Here is a 20,307-nt window from a genome sequence, read left to right on the forward strand (position 1 = left end):
GGGGTGTCCTGCCACTCTACTTGACCCATGAAAAGATCAAGATGAACTCTGATTTAAAAAAAAACAAAAAACCCCACCAACCAACAAATGGTCTGGCAGCAGTTTATAGACTAACAAAACATGTAAATGGTATCATGAGCTTTCGTGGGCAAAGCCCACTTCTTCGGATGACCGGAGTTATGAGTTTGGGATGTGAACACTCGAAATAAATAGGAGCAGGGAAGGGGGGAGGAGGAATAAGGGAGGGGCTGGGAGACAGATCAGTAAGTATCTGGAGAATGGATACTTAAACATAAGCAGATAAAAATCAAAGTCAGTCCTTCCTGACATAGGAATCGATCTATCAACCGTGATTTTTATCTGCTTAGGTTTAAGTACCCATTCTCCAGATACTTACTGAAACACACACACACACACACACACACTCTCTCCCTCTCCTCCTCCCTCCGAGTGTTCACATCCCAAACACATAACTCCAGTCATCTGAAGAAGTGGGCTGTGCCCACGAAAGCTCATGATACCATCTACATGTTTTGTTAGTGTATCAAGTGTTACCAGACCATTATTTGTTTTTTTTTCTGTAACAGACTAACTCTGCTACCCTCTGAAGCTCTCCTTCTGAGTTGCCAGGGTAGGAGAGAGTGAGTGCGTGAGTGTGTGAGAGAGCAGCAGTAGGCGAGTGTATCATGACAGCAGCAAAAGGAAGAAACAGTAGCTTTCTCTGGACACAACACCGGTATACAATTTTTTAGACGCCATCTGCTTCAGAGATAAAATGTGCTATTTATTATGTTTTTTGATGTGCTGAATTCAAATATGACAATTAAAACAACTGATTGGCTAGTGTTTCAAAGATATTTAAGTTTTTACATTTTACGTCTATGTATATTGTGTAGATAGAGTTTTAATCATAAATTGTAAACCTAGGTCTTTTCATGTGTTTATGGTTGCTTTACATGATAATATTTCACCTGTCCGGTTTATGTAACACTTTAAAAATCAGCAAAAGGGTTATATAAATAAAAATTATGAAACAAAAGGCAAAAAACTACTATGTACATAGTTTAAGCCTATTCAGTGTCTACTCGGAACTTCTTGGATTGTCTCGTATTATTAAATGGAGCATCTCAACAGTTTTGGAACAGTACACATTTGCACATACTTATAGATAGTTAAAACGTCTCTAGTAGCCGTGTCAGTCTGTACCTTGTACATTGTTATTAATACTTTTTACTGTATTGAAGTATAGAGTAACATTGCACTTCTCTAGTTCTCATTTATATAATCAGAAGTCTTATTTGCAGAAAACTTTTCACAAAATCACTGTAAAAATGTACATTTTAGTTACATAACAGGACTAAGCACACTTGTTGAATCTGTACTGTTTATTCTCACCACTCACGTTCTTTTCAGTAATTTTCTCAGGAATGCAAGACACGTGTGCTCACCTCTCACAAGAATCACACTGCACCTTTAATAGTACATGAGAAAACTAAATTAAAAAGTCACAATTATACAGATAATTTTGATAAAATGGTACAATTTACAAAATAATATTCCTTCAGAATATAATCCCCGCTGAAGATGACTATGAGCATTAGTGGAAATACTTGCTAATGTAAACTTTCTAACCGTCAGAGTGGTTAAGCACTGGAATAAATCGCTTAGGGAGACTGGGGAATCTCCATCACTGGAGATATTTAAGAACAGGTTAGATATACCTCTGTAAGGGATGAGCTAGATGGTGCTTGGTCCTGCCGTGAATGCAGGGGCCTGGACTTGACAGCCTCTTGAGGTCCCTTCCAATTTTAGTATTTTATGAGTCTATGAAATTTATTACAAAAAACATGATCCTTAAACAATTATTAAATTGGCACAATATGCAACTGGTTACATTTTTGGCCACCAACTTTGTGCTTGCACTGCTTGTGTTTTTCTCATTAGACTCCAGCCCGAATACAAAATTGGTATCCACATCTAAATCTGCAAAAATGAACTGCATATATCCGCATCCGTGGATGTGGATACCCACAGATACAAATCAGATATCTGTGGATTTGTAGGGCTCAATTTCTCGTAGCTTTTTCTTTCTTACCATCCTTCCAGCTGTACTTTTTTTACTGCAAGTCACAGAATTGCAATATAAACAATAGTCCTTTACTCTCTGGAAAAAACAATGAAAGATGGACAAAGCATGGTTACATTGTAAATTGTAAATAGAATTCTTGACTTATTCAGTAGCATTAATTCCATTAAAAATTAACTGTTTTGCAAACTTTTCCTTTGAGTGTGTGTGTGGGGGGAGGGGAGTGCTCATGGGTCAAAGTATATTTGGAGCCCCAGCCTATATTTCTATCCATTTTGGTTTATGGATGGTGGATATAATGGTATCCAAAGAGATTTCCCTGCTGAATCTATAGCACCCATTCACTCCCACCACATTTTTAACAGTACTTCCAGATATTATTCATGCAGAATCACCACTATAGAACTAAATCTGTTATAATATATTAGAGTCCCACTAAGAATGTGGCACAGTTACTGTAACCTGATTCTTTTATTTAAAAAAATTGTATTTTTCTTCTGACTGCATTTAGCGTCTTTTGTGTAGTCTGCACTCTGCTGATGTCTTTAAACTATAAATATGTTTCTGCAAACTAATTACACTTCCACTTAGAAAAAAATTAACTCATGTATCACTATTAACAATGATGAACATTATAAAAATAGTTGACTTCTGGCACTGAATACCTTGAGGATTAGTGGTCCACAGTTGAACCCATCCGTTTATCTGTTGTGTTCTACCATTTTTGTTTTCCAATTCCCTGTTGGTGTTTCGCTTCTTTGAAAGAGGAAAGACCTGAAATTTGAAGGATGTACAGTAGCCAACTGTATAACAGTGCTTTCTTTTTTGTTGCAGTTTCTCAACATGTTTTGTAACCCTTTCTTTTTCTACCTTGAAACAATCAAATTAACACATCTATTCACTTGGTTTCATATAATCGTATCAGTGCTGCTACTAACTTCCTATGACTCATACTATGTGCTAGTGTTTTCTGCCCACTTTCAATGAAGAAGTTGGCCATGATCAGATTTCACAAGTTGACTCAATGTCCATTATGAAGCACAGTCTTCCTCAGTGTCACTAGTTTTTAAAACAGCTTGCACAATAACTATACATGTGAACAGGACCGGCTTTCGGAAGTGCGGGGCCTGATGCACGGGGGCGGCACCGCACATGCACCGTGCGGCCGGGGCGGGAGCCACACATGCGCCGCATGCCTGGGAGTGGGGCCCTCTTAGGCGTGGGGCCCCACACATAGGCACGGGGCCCGATTCCGGGGAATCGGCCTGAAGCCGGCCCTGCATGTGAACTATGAAACTAAGTGTCTAGAAAGATCCCTTCCAATTCCTCAGGAATTGTCTTTCATGCTTTATTTCATTGCCCAGGGGATCAATTATTACCAGCTCTATAAGTGACCATTTATCCACATGGTATTTGGAATATGATGATTTAACAGCTTTCTAATTATTTTTGTAAACATCAAACACATCTTATCAATTGTAAAAATACAGCAATGCAGACTATATTTACATTGCTGATAAAATTATAGCAAGGGTGAGCAATAATTTTTGGTGGGGGGCCATTCCAAGATTTTGGAAAGTGGTGTGGAAGAAAACATTGTCCTCACTCTGAGTTTGTAGCAACAAGTAGCCAGAGGCAGTTTTATTACGAGCTGCAGCAAGGGAAAAACTGGTTCGGACAGGGGAGAAGCCCCCCCCCCTCCGAGGCAGATCTTCGAATACAAGCAATTATGAAGCAGTTTATATACTGTCTATTAGATATAATACCAATAACAATTAGTCTCCTTCCCATTACAAACACCAATGGCTAACAGTTATTTAGTTCCACCCAGATGCTCCTTATCTCAAGGTCCCTGCCAGAGTCAGCATTCGTCCTTATCTCCGTATGGAGGCGAGAGGCAAAGGCAGCGTCTAATTACAGATCTCGCGTTGTCAGGCCACAGACTTAGCCTGACTCTTGCTCTCTTGTTAACAAGACCAAGATGGCTGCACACAAATTCCCTTATTCCCTTTTCCTGCCTCCACAGTGGTCAAGGGCCACACTTTTCTGTGGAGGGGGTGCCAGGACTAGGATGGAGGTTGGATGCAGAAGAGTGCATGGACTATGGGACTCGGGCGCAGGAGACAGTGTGAGGTCTGGAGTTTGGGTGAAGAAGGGGGTTGTGATCTGGGTCATGAGATTGGGGTGTAGGATCTGGGAGGGTATTTGGGTGTACTTGAATTGATTTTATTCGCTTTTAGTCTGTGAAACCCTGTTTCTTTAAGTCATTAAGTAAAGGTGAGTTAATTCTAATTTAATCAATTAGATTGTTATTTATAATTGTTGTTTTGGAGTTAGGTCCAGATTATTACTGGAATAATTTTATTCCTGGAGACTCCTACGGCATACCATTAAGTGCCTAGAGGGCCAGCCAGGTGGAGGCACCGCCATTGTATGTTCCTTTAGGAGCAAGGGACTGCAGCAAGGGGGTAGATAGGGAATCCCAAACTAAACAACATTGCCACTGGGGTACTCAGGATATCTTTTTATGTTAAAACTATCAGGCACCTAGGCACACAGGTGAGCGTGGCATGCTGCCGCATAACCCAGGGAGGAAAAAGCAGGTTACACAGGGGTCAGGAAGGAGTCCAGAGAATCCCAGCCTGCCAACTATAGATTCCCCATTCCTGCTTTAGCGGGACCTCCTCATACAAACCAGACTGCTGGCACTAAACATTAAAAAGGCTGTAGAGCAGTTTTTAAACTAAGAGATGGGGGAAAGCCGATTGGTGCAGAGATGCACGTAAATCGGAGGGAGACTTCTCTTAGAGGAGAATCCATTGATAGAGATTCTCTAAACTGTAGTCAGAAAGAGAGGAGGGGAGAGGGCAAATCATGGGCCAGAGCAGACAAACAACTGCATACAAAGGAATCCAATGCATCAGGGAAGGGCAGACAAATAAGCAGTGGCAAATTTTTAAAGTGCTTCTACACAAATGCTAGGAGTCTGACTAATAAGATGGGTGAACTAGAGTACCTCGTATTAAATGAGGAGCTTGACATAAGAGGCATCACTGAAACCTAGTGGAATGAGGAAAATCTGTGGGACACAATCATACCAGGATATAAAATATATCGAAAGGACAGAGTAGGCTGGGTGGGTGGCGGAGTGGCACTGTATGTGAAAGATAATGTAGAATCAAATGAAATAAAAATATTAAGTGAATCAACATGTTCAATAGAATCGCTATGGATAGTAATTCCATGCTCCAATAATAAGAAATTAGCAGTAGGGATATGTTACCGACCACCTGACCAGGACAGCGATACTGACATTGAAATGCTGAGGGAGATTAGAGAGGCTACCAAAATAAAGAACTCTATAATAATGGGGAATTTTAATTACCCCCCATATTGACTGGATACATGTCAACTCAGGAAGAGAAGTGGAGATAAAATTTCTCAATGGCTTAAATGACTGCTTCTTAGAGCAGTTGGTGCAGGAACCCACAAGGGGAGAGGCAATTCTCGATTTAGTCCTGAGTGGAGCGCAGGATCAGGTCCAGGAAATAACCATTACAGGACCGCTTGGGAATAGTGACCATAATATAACAACATTCAACATTCCTGTGGTGGGAAGAACACCTCAGCAGTCCAGCACCCTGGCATTTAATTTCAAAAAGGGGAATTACACAAAAATGAGGAGGTTAGTTAAACAGAAATTAAAAGGTACAGTGGCTGGAGCCAAATCCCTGAAAGCTGCATGGAAACTTTTTAAAGTCACCATAATAGAGGCCCAACTTAAATGTATACCCCAAATTAAAAAACATAGCAAGAGACCTAAAAAAGAGTCACCGTAGCTTAACCACCATTTAAAAGAAGCAGCGAGGGACAAAAAGGTATCTTTTAAGAAGTGGAAGTCCAATCCTAGTGAGATAAATAGAAAGGAACATAAACACTGTCAAATCAAGTGTAAAGATCTAATAAGAAAAGCAAAAAAAGATTGAGGAATAGCTAGCCAAAAACTTAAAAAGAAATAACAAAATGTTTTTAAGTACATTAGAAGCAGGAAGCCTGCTAAAAAAAACTCTGTGGGTCCCCTAGATAATCGAGCTATAAAAGGAGCGATCAAGGACGATAAAGCCATTGCAGAGAAACTAAATTATCTCTTTGCTTCAGTCTTCACGGCTGAGGACGTTGGAGAGATTCCCAAATCTGCACCGTCCTTTGTGGGTAATGAATCTGCGGAACTGTCCCGGATTGAAGTGTCATTAGAGGAGGTTTTGGAACAAATAGAAAAACTTAATGTTAACAAATCTCCGGGACCAGATGGCATTCATCTAAGGGTTCTAAAAGAACTCAAATGGGAAATTGCTGAACTATTATCTGTGGTTTGTAACCTATCCCTTAAATCGGCTTCCGTACCTAATGACTGGAAGGTAGCCAACATGACACCAATATTTAAAAAGGGCTCCAGAGGCGATCCTGGCAATTACAGACCGGTAAGTCTAACTTCAGTACCGGGCAAATTAGTTGAAACAATAGCAAAGAATAAAATTGTGAAGCATGTAGAAGAACATAATTTGTTGGACAAAAGTCAACATGGTTTTTGTAAAGCAGGGGTTCCCAAACTTTTTGATGCGGGGACCAGTAAATCCATTCACGAACTTTTGGAGGCCCGGTAACATTCATTTGCATATTTGCATATTCATTAATCAAATGATGAATATTCAAATAAATTGTTTCTGGTCCTCCCAAAACCCCCAGTGCCAGCTTTAGCAAAGCTTTTGATATGGTCACCCACAATATTCTTGCCAGAGAGTTAAGGAATATGGATTGGATAAATGGACAGTAAGACAGACAGAAAGCTGGTTAGACCAGGGTTTCCCAAACTTTTTACTTTAGTTGGAACCCTTTTTTTTTTAAATACTGCTTTTTGCAGCCCAAAAATATAAACACATAAAAAACAAACTGAGAAAATACCAGACATAATACATGTCTGGTATTTTCTCTTTAGGTAAGTTGTATTACTACTAGATGTATCAGTTTGTAGTTTCAAACTGCCTGGCTGGTAAATGTGCTCAGGCTCCATAAGTGTGTCTACCAGCCAGACAGTTCGCAACTACTCAAGGGAGGTTGTGTGTGTGTGTGTGGGGGGGGGGGGGACAATAGAAACCCCGGGCCGGACTAAGTCATGTTTTGCGAGGGGGAAGGAGGGAACAGGGACAGCGTCCCAAGATCTACATATGGCCGGGTCAGTCCCACTCCCCTCAGGCCGATTCATTCCTCCCTCCTGCTCCCCCCGGCGTGCCTCTGGCCAGCCCCACTCCCCCAACCCACTCCCGGGCAGCCAGGTACCCCCCTTCTCCTCCCAATCTCCCTTGGCCAGCCCCGCTGTCTGCATCCAGCCCTCTATCCAGCAGCTGCTTCTTCTCTTCCCCCCTCCCCACATCTTCCCTGGCCAGCTCCCTGCCCCCAACCTTGCACCCCCTGGCAGCCCTGCTTCCACCAGCCCCCCAATCTCCCCAGCCTGCCCCGATTCCCCCGTCCAGTGCTGCTTCTAGTGGCCAGCTCTCCCCTCCTCCTCACCCCAGAATCCCCTTAGCCCTGCACCCTCCTGGTGCCTCCCCCTTTGCCCTCTCTTTCCCTGATACCCATCCCCTCAGCACTCTCTGCCACATCCCCTCCTGCCCCTCTGTGCCCTCACACCTGACTTGCTCCATCCCCACCTCTCACATGCCCACCCCTTCTTTCAAGCCTTCTCCCACCACCTCCTCCTCCAGCCCCCAATGCCCTTCTCCTCTCCTCTCCTCTCCCAACATCACCCTGTCCCCCCGCCCACTAACACCTCCCCTCCTGCCCTTTCCCTCGTTGTCTGCACTTGGCCCCCTGGCATTTGTCTCTCTTTCCTGCACCCTGTTCCTTGGTGCCTTCCCCTCCCCCTGCCCAAGCCCCTTCTCCTTCCACTCCTCCCCCTCCACGCAAGCCCGCCTCCACTGCCGCTGCTGCCTCCACCCAAGCCTGTTCCCTACCTTCTGCCTCCCACATTGTGGGGCCGGAGGCTGCCGGAGTCAGCGTGGCCCCGCCACATGCCTCCGAAGACTTTTAAAATCCCAGGCCGTGACTTCGCGTCACGCCCGGGCGTCCTCCCCACCCACGTGCAACGCCGCACATGGGCAGCAGCAGGCGGTGAGGAGGAGCCACGCATGGCGGGGATACTCTGGGGGTGGGGTGGGAGGACGAGCGGGGGGACCCGCGCCAGGCAGAGCCGGGGGAGAGACCTAGCTCCTCATATCGGTGGAACAGGACCCCCAGCTCTGTAACTCGCCGGCACTTCCGGGTTCAGGAGCGTGGGGCTCGAATAGCCCTAAGGCCGGCCCTTCCGGCAACCACGAGCCATGCTGAGGCCCATTGTTTGGGAAACTCTGTTGTAAAGGGAAATCCTGTCTTACTAATCTATTAGGGTACGTCTAGACTACATGCCTCTGGCGACAGAGGCATGTAGATTAGGGTACCGGACATAGTAAAATGAAGCGGCAATTTAAATAATCGCCGCTTCATTTAAATTTACATGGCTGCCGCGCTGAGCCGACAAACAGCTGATCAGCTGTTTGTCGGCTCAGCACCATAGTCTGGATGCTCCCCTGCCGACATCAAAGGTATTTGTCGACCACCCAGGTATGCCTCATCCCAGGAGGCATACCTGGGTGGTCGACAAATACCTTTGATGTCGGCAGGGGAGCGTCCAGACTGTCACGCTGAGCCGACAAACAGCTGATCAGCTGTTTGTCGGCTCAGCGCGGCAGCCATGTAAATTTAAATGAAGCGGCGATTATTTAAATCGCCGCTTCATTTTACTATGTCCGGTACCCTAATCTACATGCGTCTGTCGCCAGAGGCATGTAGTCTAGACGTACCCTTAGAGTTCTTTGAAGGGGTTAACAAACATGCGGACAAGGGGGATCCAGTAGATATAGTATACTTAGATTTTCAGAAAGCCTTTGACAAGGTCCCTCACCAAAGACTCTTGTGTAAATTACATGGCCATGGGATAAGAAGGAAGGTCTTTTCTTGGATTGAGAACTGGTTAAAAGACAAGAAACAAAGGGTAGGAATAAATGGTGAATTTTTAGAACGGAGAGGGGTAACTAGTGGTGTCCCCCAAGGGTCAGTTCTGGGACCAATCCTTTTCAACTTATTCATAAGTGATCTGGAGAAAGGGGTAAGCAGTGAAGTGGTAAAGTTTGCAGATGATACCAAACCGTTTAGGATAGTCAAGACAGAAGCAGACTGTGCGGGACTCCAAGAAGATCTCACCAAACTGAGTGATTGGGCAACAAAATGGCAAATGAAATTTAATGTGGATAAGTGTAAAGTAATGCACATCAGGAAAAATAACCCCAACTATACGTACAGTATGATGGGGGCTAATTTGGCTACGACAAATCAGGAAAGAGATCTTGGAGTTATCGTGGACAGTTCTCTGAAAACTTCCACACAGTGTGCAGCAGCGGTCAAAAAGGCAAACAGGATACAAGGAATTATTAAGAAAGGGATAGAAAATAAGACCCATAATATCTTACTGCCCCTGTATAAAACTATGGTACGCCCACATCTGTGTACAGATGTGGTCTCCTCACCACAAAAAAGATATTTTGGCCTTGGAAAGGGTTCAGAAAAGGGCAATTAAAATGATTAGGGGTTTGGAACAGAGAGGTTCAAGAGATTGAGGCTTTTCAGTTTAGAAAAGAGGAGACTGAGGGGGAATATGATAGAGGTATATAAAATCATGAGTGGTGTGGAGAGGGCCGATAAAGAAAAGTTATTTATTAGTTCCCAAAATAGAAAAACTAGAGGACACCAAATGAAATTAATGAGTAACAGGTTTAAAACTAATAAAAGAAAGTTCTTCTCCACACAGCGTGTAGTCAACTTGTGGAACTCCTTGCCAGAGGAGGCTGTGAAGGCTAGGACTATAATAGAGTTTAAAGAGAAGCTAGATAATTTCATGGACATTAGCTCCATAAAAGGCTATTAGCCAGGGGATAAAATGGTGTCCTTGGCCTCTGTCTGTCAGACGCTGGAGAGGGATGGCAGGAGACAAATCGCTTGATCATTGTCTTCGATCCACCCTCTCTGGGGCACCTGGTGTTGGCCACTGTCAGCAGACAGGATACTGGGCTAGATGGACCTTTGGTCTGACCCAGTACGGCCATTCTTATACAGGGGGTGTAATTAGGACAGCCAAAGCTCAATTGGAATTGCAGCTGGCTAGGGATGTGAAGGGTAATGAGAGGGGGGAGGACAATCCAGGGAATTACAGACCAGTCAGCCTCACCTCAGTCCCGGGAAAAATAATGGAGAGGGTCCTGAAGAATCCATTTTGAAGCACTTGGAAGAGAAAGAACCAATCAGGACTAGTTGACATGGATACACCAAGGAGGGCAAGTCATGCCTAACCAAAATGATTAGCTTCTATGATGAGGTAACTTGCTGTCTGGACACGGGGAGGTTGGTGGCTGAGAGACTTTGCTTTTAGCAAAACCTTTGATACGGTCTCGCACAGGATCCGCGGCAGCCAGTTAAGGAAGTATGGATTGGATAAATGGACTACAAGGTGGCTGGAAAGCTGCCTAGATTGTCAGGCCCAACAGCTAGCGATCAACAGCTTGATGTCTGGTTTGCCGTCAGTTTCAAGTGGCGTGCCTCAGGGATCAGTGCTAAGGTCATTTTTTCCCCATCACCTTTATTAATGACGTGGATGAGGGGATGGGTTGCACCCTCAGCAAGTTTGCAGATGACACTAAGCCAAGGGGAGAGGTAGATATGCTGGAGGGCAGGGATAGGGTCCAGATTGACCTAGGCAAATTAGAGGTTTGGGTCATGAGAAATCTGAGGTTCAACAAGAATAAGTGCAGAGTCCTCCATGTGGGATGGAAGAATCCTAAGCACTGTTCCAGGCTGGAGACCGACTGTCTAAGCAGTAGTTGCCCAGAAAAGGACCGGGGGATTACAGTGGAAGAGAAGGGAGATGAGAGTCAACAGCATGCCCTTGTAGCTGAGAAGGCTAATGGCATATTAGGCTGCATTAGGAGGAGCATTTCCAGCAGCTCTACAGAAGTTGTTGTTCTCCTTTGTTCGGTACTGGTGAGGCCACATATGGAGTATTGCATCCAGTTCGGGGGCCCTCCCTACTACAGAAAGGATGTGGATGCATTGGAAAGTGTCTAGAGGAGGGCAACAAAAATGATTAGGGGGTTAATATGTAACTGCTGAATTTTTCAGCGGTTGCACATTTATATGTCAGGGGGAAGGAGGAGGCTCTACAGGAGCAGGTTTGTGCAGGGAACCACCCCACCCTTCTGCTGCCTCTGATACAGAGGCTGGGGGGCGGGGTGGCTTGCATAAAACTGTGAAGGTTAACTGTACACTATCAGAGCCCTAGTTTACGATGCACATTTTAAAATGTCCTCCCAGAATATCCCCCTGGTCAAACGAGATGACAGTTGAGAGTAACTGCTGCAACCACTTGCCAATATTTAGTACTAAAACACCTGACGCATTTAATCAGGTTACAAGGACCACTTTGCCTGCATTGTTTTTCCAAAACACTTTCCTAATCAATATTACATGAAGAATAAAAAAGTTATCAAAGCGATGTAATGATGGAAAATATTAGGCTTCTTATTCATCAGTAAGCATCCGAGTTCTTCTGCATATAGAAATGATTAGGCAAAATTTTAAAACCTAGCATGAAAACCAGTTGCAGAACTTCTCTCTACAGTTAAAGCCAAACTGTGTGTTCTGGTTGATATTTTCTACGTTCTGCTTATAAACGCCATCTATCTGTTTGCATAGTCTATATGCAACAATTAGAGAGAAGTACATTTTTTCCTTCCCCAAGAAATGGAAGCAACAGTGTTCACTTTTTGTTTGTTACCAGGGTCTATTCTGTTAATTGTAAGGCTTTGAAGTTATTTACGCAAACCTAATTCATAAATACCACAGTAACTTCTTATTCCTGCAAAGAAGCAGCAACCTAATTTACCTCTTCATTGGAATAGTCGTAAATAGTAAGTGGCTTAATGCAATCATGCACAAACCTGCCACAATACATGTTTAGAGAAGACATTAAAAGTAGTAAAGGAATGCAATGCTTGGTGTGATGACATTCACTAAGTCTTTTAAGGATTGATACCCAATCCCACAAAATGTGTTGGCTAAATGGAAACACGATTAGCTAGGTTTTTTGCCTCCGTCCCCCAAAAAGCACTGCAGCCCTCTCTGAGAAGATGTTTGTGTAATGTGTTTTGTAAACACTACCGTAGACCACAGCTACCTTCTCCATCTTATTTTTCCCATAAAATAATTAAGATGTAGAACTGGATAGCAGAGAATTGGTCCTGTAAGGATAATTTTTAATATGGAGATATGCCATCATCTCATAGAACTGGAAGGGACTTTGAGAGGTCATCGAGTCCAGTCCCCTGCCCTCACAGCAGGGCCAAGTACCACCCCTGACAGATTTGTCCCAGATCCCAAAATGTCCCTCTCCAGGATTGAGCTCACAATCCTGTGGTTTAGCAGGCCAAGGCTCAGTCAGCTGAGCTATCCCTCTCCCCCAATCACTAGATAAATATAACTTGTTTCCTTTCTGTGCTTCTAATGTTAACATTTCCAAATTGAAGAGGTACTATTTCTTTCAAACTTCTTTGGTGTTTAAGAAAAAATAATACTTTCAAAATAATCACCTGCACTATACAGAAATGGCTTATTTTGTTTAACGTGTGAATCTGTCTCCGGTTAAATTGGGCAACCAATACTAATGGTACAGTGTCATAGGCGGTTCTGTTATGCTGAAAAAATAGCAGTGTCATGAATGCAGGAGAAAAGGAAGCAATAGAAAAATTCTTGATCACAGCTTGTATTGTAGAACGAGAGTGAGAAGGAAATCAGCTTAATTTTCAGTCTCTGCCCACAATTTTTGCCACTAATCCGGTACCTCAAATTAATGCAGCACAAGGTGAATCACATGGATTTAAAAATTAAGTATTTTAGGGTGGGTCTAGACTACGGGATTTTTTTTTTTAAAGTGGCCTTTCTTCCCCTCCATCTAGACAGCTGCCGTGATCTTTCGAAAGTAAATCAAAAGACTGTGGCAGGTTTTTTGACCGCGGAAGACCTCGTTTTATGAGGAATAACACCTTTCGAAAAAAGGCGCTATGTAATGTAAACTGTGCTTTTTCAAAAGACAGCATCCAGACTGCCTGAGTGCTCTCTTTTGAAAAAGCGGTTTGCTTTTTTGAAAGTACTGGTTATAGTCTAGATACTTTAGAAAAAGAGCATCTTTCGAAAAAGGCTTGCAGTCTAGACGTAATGTGAAAGCTAAAAGATGCCTTTAAGGCACTAGAGAACCAGTACTTAATTCTTGGTCACTGCAACAGATCAGTCAGGATGATCAGTGCCACAAAGCAGGCTTTAAAGCCAGAAAGGATGGCCATGATCTTTTAGTCTACTCTGACATGCACACTTCAGAATCTTGCTCTCCCATTCCGCAACAGACCCATATCTCAGAAGGAATAGATCCCCTCAATTCTTTGGTGGCAATTCTTTCATTACCACGTATGTACTGATCGATCTCTCATTGAACACGATTGCTTTCATAAAAACAAATTTACAAAATGCTTGCAAAGTAACCTTATTTTAAATTATGTAATTGCGGTAATATTAATGTGTTAAAGATGCAGTAAGATGAAGGCTACTTACGATGTTATGCTAACGTAGGCAGATGGTATTGCAAACACACAATTTGGTGCAATAACGACAGAGGTATCATGTGTCAGAACTCACAGTCCAAGCAGAGACTTCCCTGAGTTTGCCCCACCAGCTCCCCAAATACAATCTGCAAGAGAAATCAACTGTCTTGTTTTCTGCAATCCTTCACTGTTGGTTCCTCATAATAAAGCTATATACGTTAAGTCAGATCTGTGACCGTTGGAGTTCTTTTATTTATAGAAGTCTTGCTTTTAATGCATTGAATATTTAATTGACAATCTCATGCACTAAGTTTACTTTTACAGGATCGTTTTAAAATAGAAGGTTTAAAGTTAGTTTAGCTTAGTTAATAATTTCTTACGTGTTTAGTCAATTGAGTAAAGAGCAAAGCAAAAGGAACCAGTCCTGGACAACAATTGGTTCAAATGCTTAAAAAAATAAATAAAAAATGCAACATTGAACAAGCCAAGCTTTGCGAGGAAACTATGCTTGAAATATGATAAAGAGAACTCTCCTAACAGCTTGGTTCTAACAGACAGGGGAGGGTTGTTGTCAGGGGGTACGCCCCTGACGGGGGCTGCTGAGACCCACGTCTCATTACGGGCCCATACCGCACCCCAAAGTCTCCAAAAGTTCAGGCCCCTCTATCAGGGGATATACAGTATCAATGTCCCAACACAAAGTCCCGGCCCCTCTATCAGGGGATATACGGTATCAATGTCCCAACACAAAGTCCCGGCCCCTCTATCAGGGGATATACGGTATCAAGGCCTAGTCCCTCTGAGGAGCCTCTCCCGGCCTCAGGCCTGGTTATCCGGGGGGGGGGGCCTGCGTGGTAGGGGGACCCGGGCCCTCCCTCTCCACCGGGCCCCAGCCCAGGGCCCTTTTAGGCAGGGTCTGTGGCTCCTGCCGGCTCGGCGGGGAATCCGGACGATACAGGCCGAGCCAAATTTTGTATCCCCTGCCCTGGGCTGCTTCCTACCGCGCCCTGGTTCCCCGGGGCCCCTTGTCCTCCGAGGCAGGACCTGCTGGGGTTGTGGGCAGGTTCCGGTCTCCTGGAGTCGGGGTCTGCTTCTTCGGTGTCTGGGTCCAGCACTGGCAGCAGCTCTAGTCCCAGCGGCTGCACAAACACTGGCCTGGCTTGGTCTCCTCCTTCCCCCAGCTGTCTTCCTGCCTGCTGGGCTCCCTCTGCCTTTATACCTGGCCTCTGCTGGGAGCATGCCCAGCAGGGCCGGAAGGGCGGGGCCCTCTCAGCCAGCTGGGCCTGGGCTACTCCCAGCCCTGCAGTGCGGGGCCTGTTCGCCCCGTCACAGTTGTGTTATGGTGCATTTATAGTAATCTCCAAAATGCTAAAATTTTAAAATATGAGCCTGTGGAAAGAGAGAAGACCCATTGCAGCTAGATTTGACATCCATAAAATCAAAGGAAAAGGCCCCCTTTGGTCTTAGCCCCAAGGATGAGGGAAGACCAAGAAAAGCACAACCCCAGCTTGCCCAAATTTAGATCGTAGCAGAAGAAAGCAATTGGCAATGCAATCACTTGTTATACTGTGTAAATAACCCATGTTTGCCAAAGATAGTTGTCATTCCCATCTGATTACATTGATGCCCCTCAGGATGAGAGGTATTTGCAGGATGGGCTTTTTGAGAGTGTGCCGAACACTTACGTTTGCTACCGTGTCCGTGTAGCAACCATAACACGGTTTCCAAATATTTCTGAAAGTTTTGGAACAACATTTGACCTATAACCCCTGACTGAGTTACTGAAGTCTTCAAATCCTGTTTTAAAGTTACAGGCCATTCACCATTTACTCATATAACCGTGCAAGTGACCCATGCCCAATGCTGCAGAAGAAGGTGAACCCCCCGAGACACTGCTAATTTGGCCCAAGGGAAAATTCCTTCCCAGTCCTAAATATGGTGGTCAGCTGGACCCCGAACGTGCCAGCAAGATCCAAACATCCAGACAATGTCTACACTACATTGATGTATTGGAAAAAGGTATGCCGCGTAGCGTAGATGTAGCTTCAGACTCCTAGGTAAAAAGACATTGTAGTAACTCCGAGAGCTCCACGACTAGAGTCTCATCACTGGCCACGGTGGGTATTTGCTGTTAACGGTTGCAGCGTGACTACGTGCCACTGTAAACAGTCCCCTCATACCACCCTCTCCGTACAATTATTAAGCACAGTCTTAAAGCCGGTAAGGTTTTAGGTCCTCCGTGCTTTTCGCTGAGGAGTTAATCCAGAAATTCTCGCCTCTGATTGTTAGAAACCTTTGTCTAATTTCAAGCCTAAATGTATCGATGGCCAGTTTGTCTGCATTTTTTCTTGTGTCCACACTGGTGCTTAACTTATAATGCCTCTCCCTCCCTGGTATTTATCCCTCTGCTGTATTTAAGGAGTGCGAGCGCATCTCCCCTCAGCTGTTGTTTGATTAGGCTCAACGAGCCAAGCTCATTTAGCCTCTCTTGCCTAAGGAAGGTTTTCCATTCCTCTGATCATCCTAGCGGCTCTTCACTGCACCTGTCCCTGTTTGCACTAATCTCTCTTTAATCCGGGAAACCGGAATTGCACACGCTAATCCAGTTGAGAGCTCCCCAATGTCGTGTATAATGACATTAATGCTTCACTAGGGCTATTGGAAATACCTTGCCTGATGCATCCTAGCATTCCATTGGCCTTTTTCACAGCTGCCTCATGCTGGCAGCTTGTGGTCATCTCGTAACAAACCAGTTTCCTTCTCTGTTGCTTCCAACTGACAAGTCCCCAACTTAGAGCCAAAAAAATCTTTGTTACCAACTGCACTGCTAAATTTTATTCCATTCCAGTTTTGGAGATCATCCAGATTTTATTGCATGATATTGCCAATATGGCGGAGGACCAGACTACCTCTCTGCAAATTTTATGAGGCTATTTCCACTTGTTGTGCCAGGAGCATGAATACAAATCTTAAAGAAGATTGGTTCCAATACCCATCCTTAAGGAATTTCACTAATAACTTCACTCCAGCCTGACAGTTCACCATTCATTATAACCCAGCAGTTCTTTATCCAGCTTTCAAGTCTCATTAATTCCCGTCTATCAAATGCCTTACTGAAATCCAGGTAGATCAGATGTACTGGATTGCTTGCATGTAAAAAAGTCAATTTCCTCAGACCGATCAGGTTGGTCTGGCGTAATCCACCTTTTGTGAAACCATGGTGTATTTTCTCTGTTAGCTTTTAACCTCTGTGTTCTTAACGACTCTTTCAAAATTTGTTCCAAGAGCCTGCATACAATGGAGGTTAAATTAGACATGCTATAGTTTCTTAGATCATAATTTTTTGTTTTAGAAAGAATAAACAGGCACAGGTTGACTCGCTCATATCTGGGACACGCTAGCCTGGCACGACTATGGCTATTGCTAGATCAGAGAGCCCCGGGTTCAGAAAGTCAGGTCCCCGGGGCCGGTCGAGACTTAGCATCCCTGGCAACCCAAGAGTAGCAGCTCTTTTATTACTGGTTTTAAGTTCCTTTGCAAGCTCCAGCTCTGCCTGGCTTTTGGCAGTCCATTCTTCCGCTACACTTTCTAACCAAGAGGTTGGTTTTCGTGCTGGTACGTCTCTCTTCCACTGCTCTCAGGCTTTCTGCTTTCTCTTAATAACATGCTTGATTGACACCGCGCTCATTCAACTTGGTCTGCAACTTTGATTTAAATGCCAAACCTCTTCCACATTCGGATCCTCAAGTTCTTCACTCCAGTCCACATCTACTACTAATTCCTCATATGTTTTCAAGTTTGTCTTTTTGAAATCAAGAACCTTAGTTGCACACTTACTTTTATGTATCCATCCATTTAATTTAAAATAAATTAGCTCACGATCACTTGAACCAAGGTTTTCCCCTACAACCAACCTTTCTGTGAGGTCTCGCTAAACCCTCGATATCAAATTTAAAATTGCATCACCTCTTGTTGGAACGGTGAGTTTATGGTGAAGAACTGTCAGCTATCACACATCCAGGAAAACTTGAGTCCTGCCATTATTAGGAGCACTTACCCTCCAATTTTTATCTTGGAAATTACAGTCTCCTATCATTACTTGAGTGCCAGCAGTATCTAGTTCAATAAAAACATTAGAGATCTTTATCCATATCCAAATCTGATCCCGGTGGCAATCAGCTGCAGCAGACTCTCTATACCCACTTGCAGGATCTGGTGCTTCGATGTTGAGCTTAGGCACTGTCTTGAAAAGCCACACCATCCTCTGAGGGGTGCAACGTCCGTGCAATTCAGATAGTTACTTTAGAGTACACAGGCTGCCCTTGTCCTGGGGAACAACTGACTCTCCACTAGGACCAAATTGGGCCCCAAGCTCTTCAAGGTGTATTACCTCCTGACTCACCTTACACATCCAGGACTTTCTATCTACTGGATTTTGCATAGCTCGTGGCGTGCCACACCTTCACTCCCTCCCGTCCCCACTAGAAGGGAGAGACGCTTGGTAGTTCAAGGCTCATCTGGTTTCTGATTGCATACAGTGTGAAGTTAAGATGCGGCCACTAAAGGAATCGGGACTGGTCTCTGTGCCAAAATCTGTTTACACAGAAGCCAAGCCAAATATTGCCATTTTGGCAATAACGTTACTCTCTCACTAGTCCAAAACCAGGAGAAAATTCCTTATCCGGCAGGGATGTAAGATCCCATTACCAACCGGTAAGGTTAGGGATGTTCAGGTGTACTTCTGTACACAGTTAACTAATAAGTAGGGAGGGAACAGAGGAGGGAGGAGCTGGTGCACATGGAGAGGCAGCAGCACGGAGAGTGGGGTGGGGGAAGGCAAGAGCCAATGTACGTGGGAAGCCAGAGCCGCCCGCCGCTCCTATCGCCTGCGCTGCTGTCAGGAGCCAGTACGTGCGGGGAGCTGGCTTTTAAGGTGGCTCCTGCGTGTGCCGTTTTCTGCAGAGCCACCTGCCCCCTATGCTGCTGCCTCTTTCCATGCTCACGCCTGCCCCCTGCGTGTAAATATATTTTAACATCTCTAGTTACGGGTGATTGTTTCCTGGGTAACCGCTTACCATTTAACATCCCTATGTCCAGCATTGCTATCAGCAGTTAAATCAGAAGCGGCGTGGAAGACCAAACTGTCACTGTCTACTCAGGCTCTAAAAGTCTTGGAGACTGTAGGAAAAACCCATCGTAGCACCAACTCCTTAGCTGGCATCAGGTTTGTGTCTATTTTCCATTGCCAGTACCTTTGTAATGTTACTGCAAGTCCATGCAGATGCCCGCCAGGTTAAAATAAAGCAGACCTTTCCACAGGTGGGACACAGTCAACCCTTTTCTCCTTAAACAACGAGAAGTTGTGTGGCACCTTATAGACTGACATGGCTACCCCTCTCATACCTTTTCTCCTTCGTAATATGAACCAGGACTTGGGGATCTTGATAGATGATCAGCTAAATACGAGGTCCACGTGAAATGCTGTGACCCAAAGGGTCGATGCAATCCTTGAAAGTATACACAAAGGAATATCTAGAAGGATGGGGAAGACTGCATTATCTTTATTTGGTACTGGTGTGACACCCACCGGAATAGTATTTTCAGTTCTGATATCCCACCCTTCAGGAAGGATTTTGATAAATTGGAGAGGATTCAGAAAAGAGCAGGAGAATGACTGCAACATGTGTTGGAGTGAAAGGCTCAAGGAGCTCAGTCCTTCGGCTTAACCAAAAGAAGGCTCAGGGGTCACTTGATCAGTTCATAAGTATCCCCATGAGACACAAAGAGAGGGCTCTTCAATCTAGCAAATGTATGACAAGATCAGAAAGCTGGAAGCTGATGCTAGACAATTGAAGCTAGAAAGCACAGGGTATTCGTTTTTAGAACGGTACGGTAATAACCATTGGAACAACTTACTACTGGCCCCAGTGAATTCTTTTCCATTACTGACAGCTAAGCTTTCTCTCCTTCCTTCCCCCCCCCCCCCTCCACCTCCCTCCGCACTTCCAAATTTTTCTAATTCTAACAGGAATTAATTCAGGGGGTCATACTAGACGATCCCTGTGGTCTCTCCCGACTTTATAATCTATGAATGTTCTCATTCAATAGGTTCTCAAGTAGCATTTAAAATTACATTTTATGCAAGGAGTAACGGAACCAGAGAAGGTTGACGTGCTCCACATCCGACACATCTTACCGCCTTCCCATACTAGAGAATTGCGAACAGGTGTTTTAAGTAAATGTTACTTAGCCTTTTTCTGTAAAATAAAAATTCCACACCAAATACCACTGAATTTGGATAAAACAAATGATGGAGGAAAATAGTCAACTATTTCAGTTTTCAAAGTGTGAGTATTTTTAAAAACCCTCATACTGTCTTTTCAAACTACAAGCTAATGTAAAATGTTTCCTTGCCTATTTATATTCAAATTTCCTTGTGTGTTTCTCCTTCGTGCAAACCTTGCTGCTCCAAAATTCACTATGTAT

The 20,307-nt window shown here is 44.2% G+C and overlaps 1 long non-coding RNA gene across 2 annotated transcripts; it reads right to left on the minus strand.

The window, feature by feature from the left end:
* Positions 1 to 1,140: 1,140 nt before the first annotated feature.
* On the minus strand, positions 1,141 to 15,851 carry LOC142826792 (uncharacterized). Of its 2 annotated transcripts, none has more exons than XR_016348634.1 (3): positions 14,866 to 15,848; positions 13,832 to 13,967; positions 1,141 to 1,471 (listed from the first exon to the last, which is right to left on the minus strand). It is a non-coding gene; the product is annotated as an uncharacterized LOC142826792 (long non-coding RNA). The 2 variants fall into 2 exon arrangements; XR_016348635.1 differs by lacking the exon at positions 1,141 to 1,471 and adding an exon at positions 2,731 to 2,860 and having other exon boundaries at positions 14,866 to 15,851.
* Between the last annotated feature and the right edge of the window lie 4,456 nt (positions 15,852 to 20,307).

The sequence above is a fragment of the Pelodiscus sinensis genome, chromosome 2, assembly GCF_052426305.1.
Source record: "Pelodiscus sinensis isolate ZL-2025 chromosome 2, ASM5242630v1, whole genome shotgun sequence".
NCBI classification, from domain to species: Eukaryota; Metazoa; Chordata; order Testudines; family Trionychidae; genus Pelodiscus; species Pelodiscus sinensis.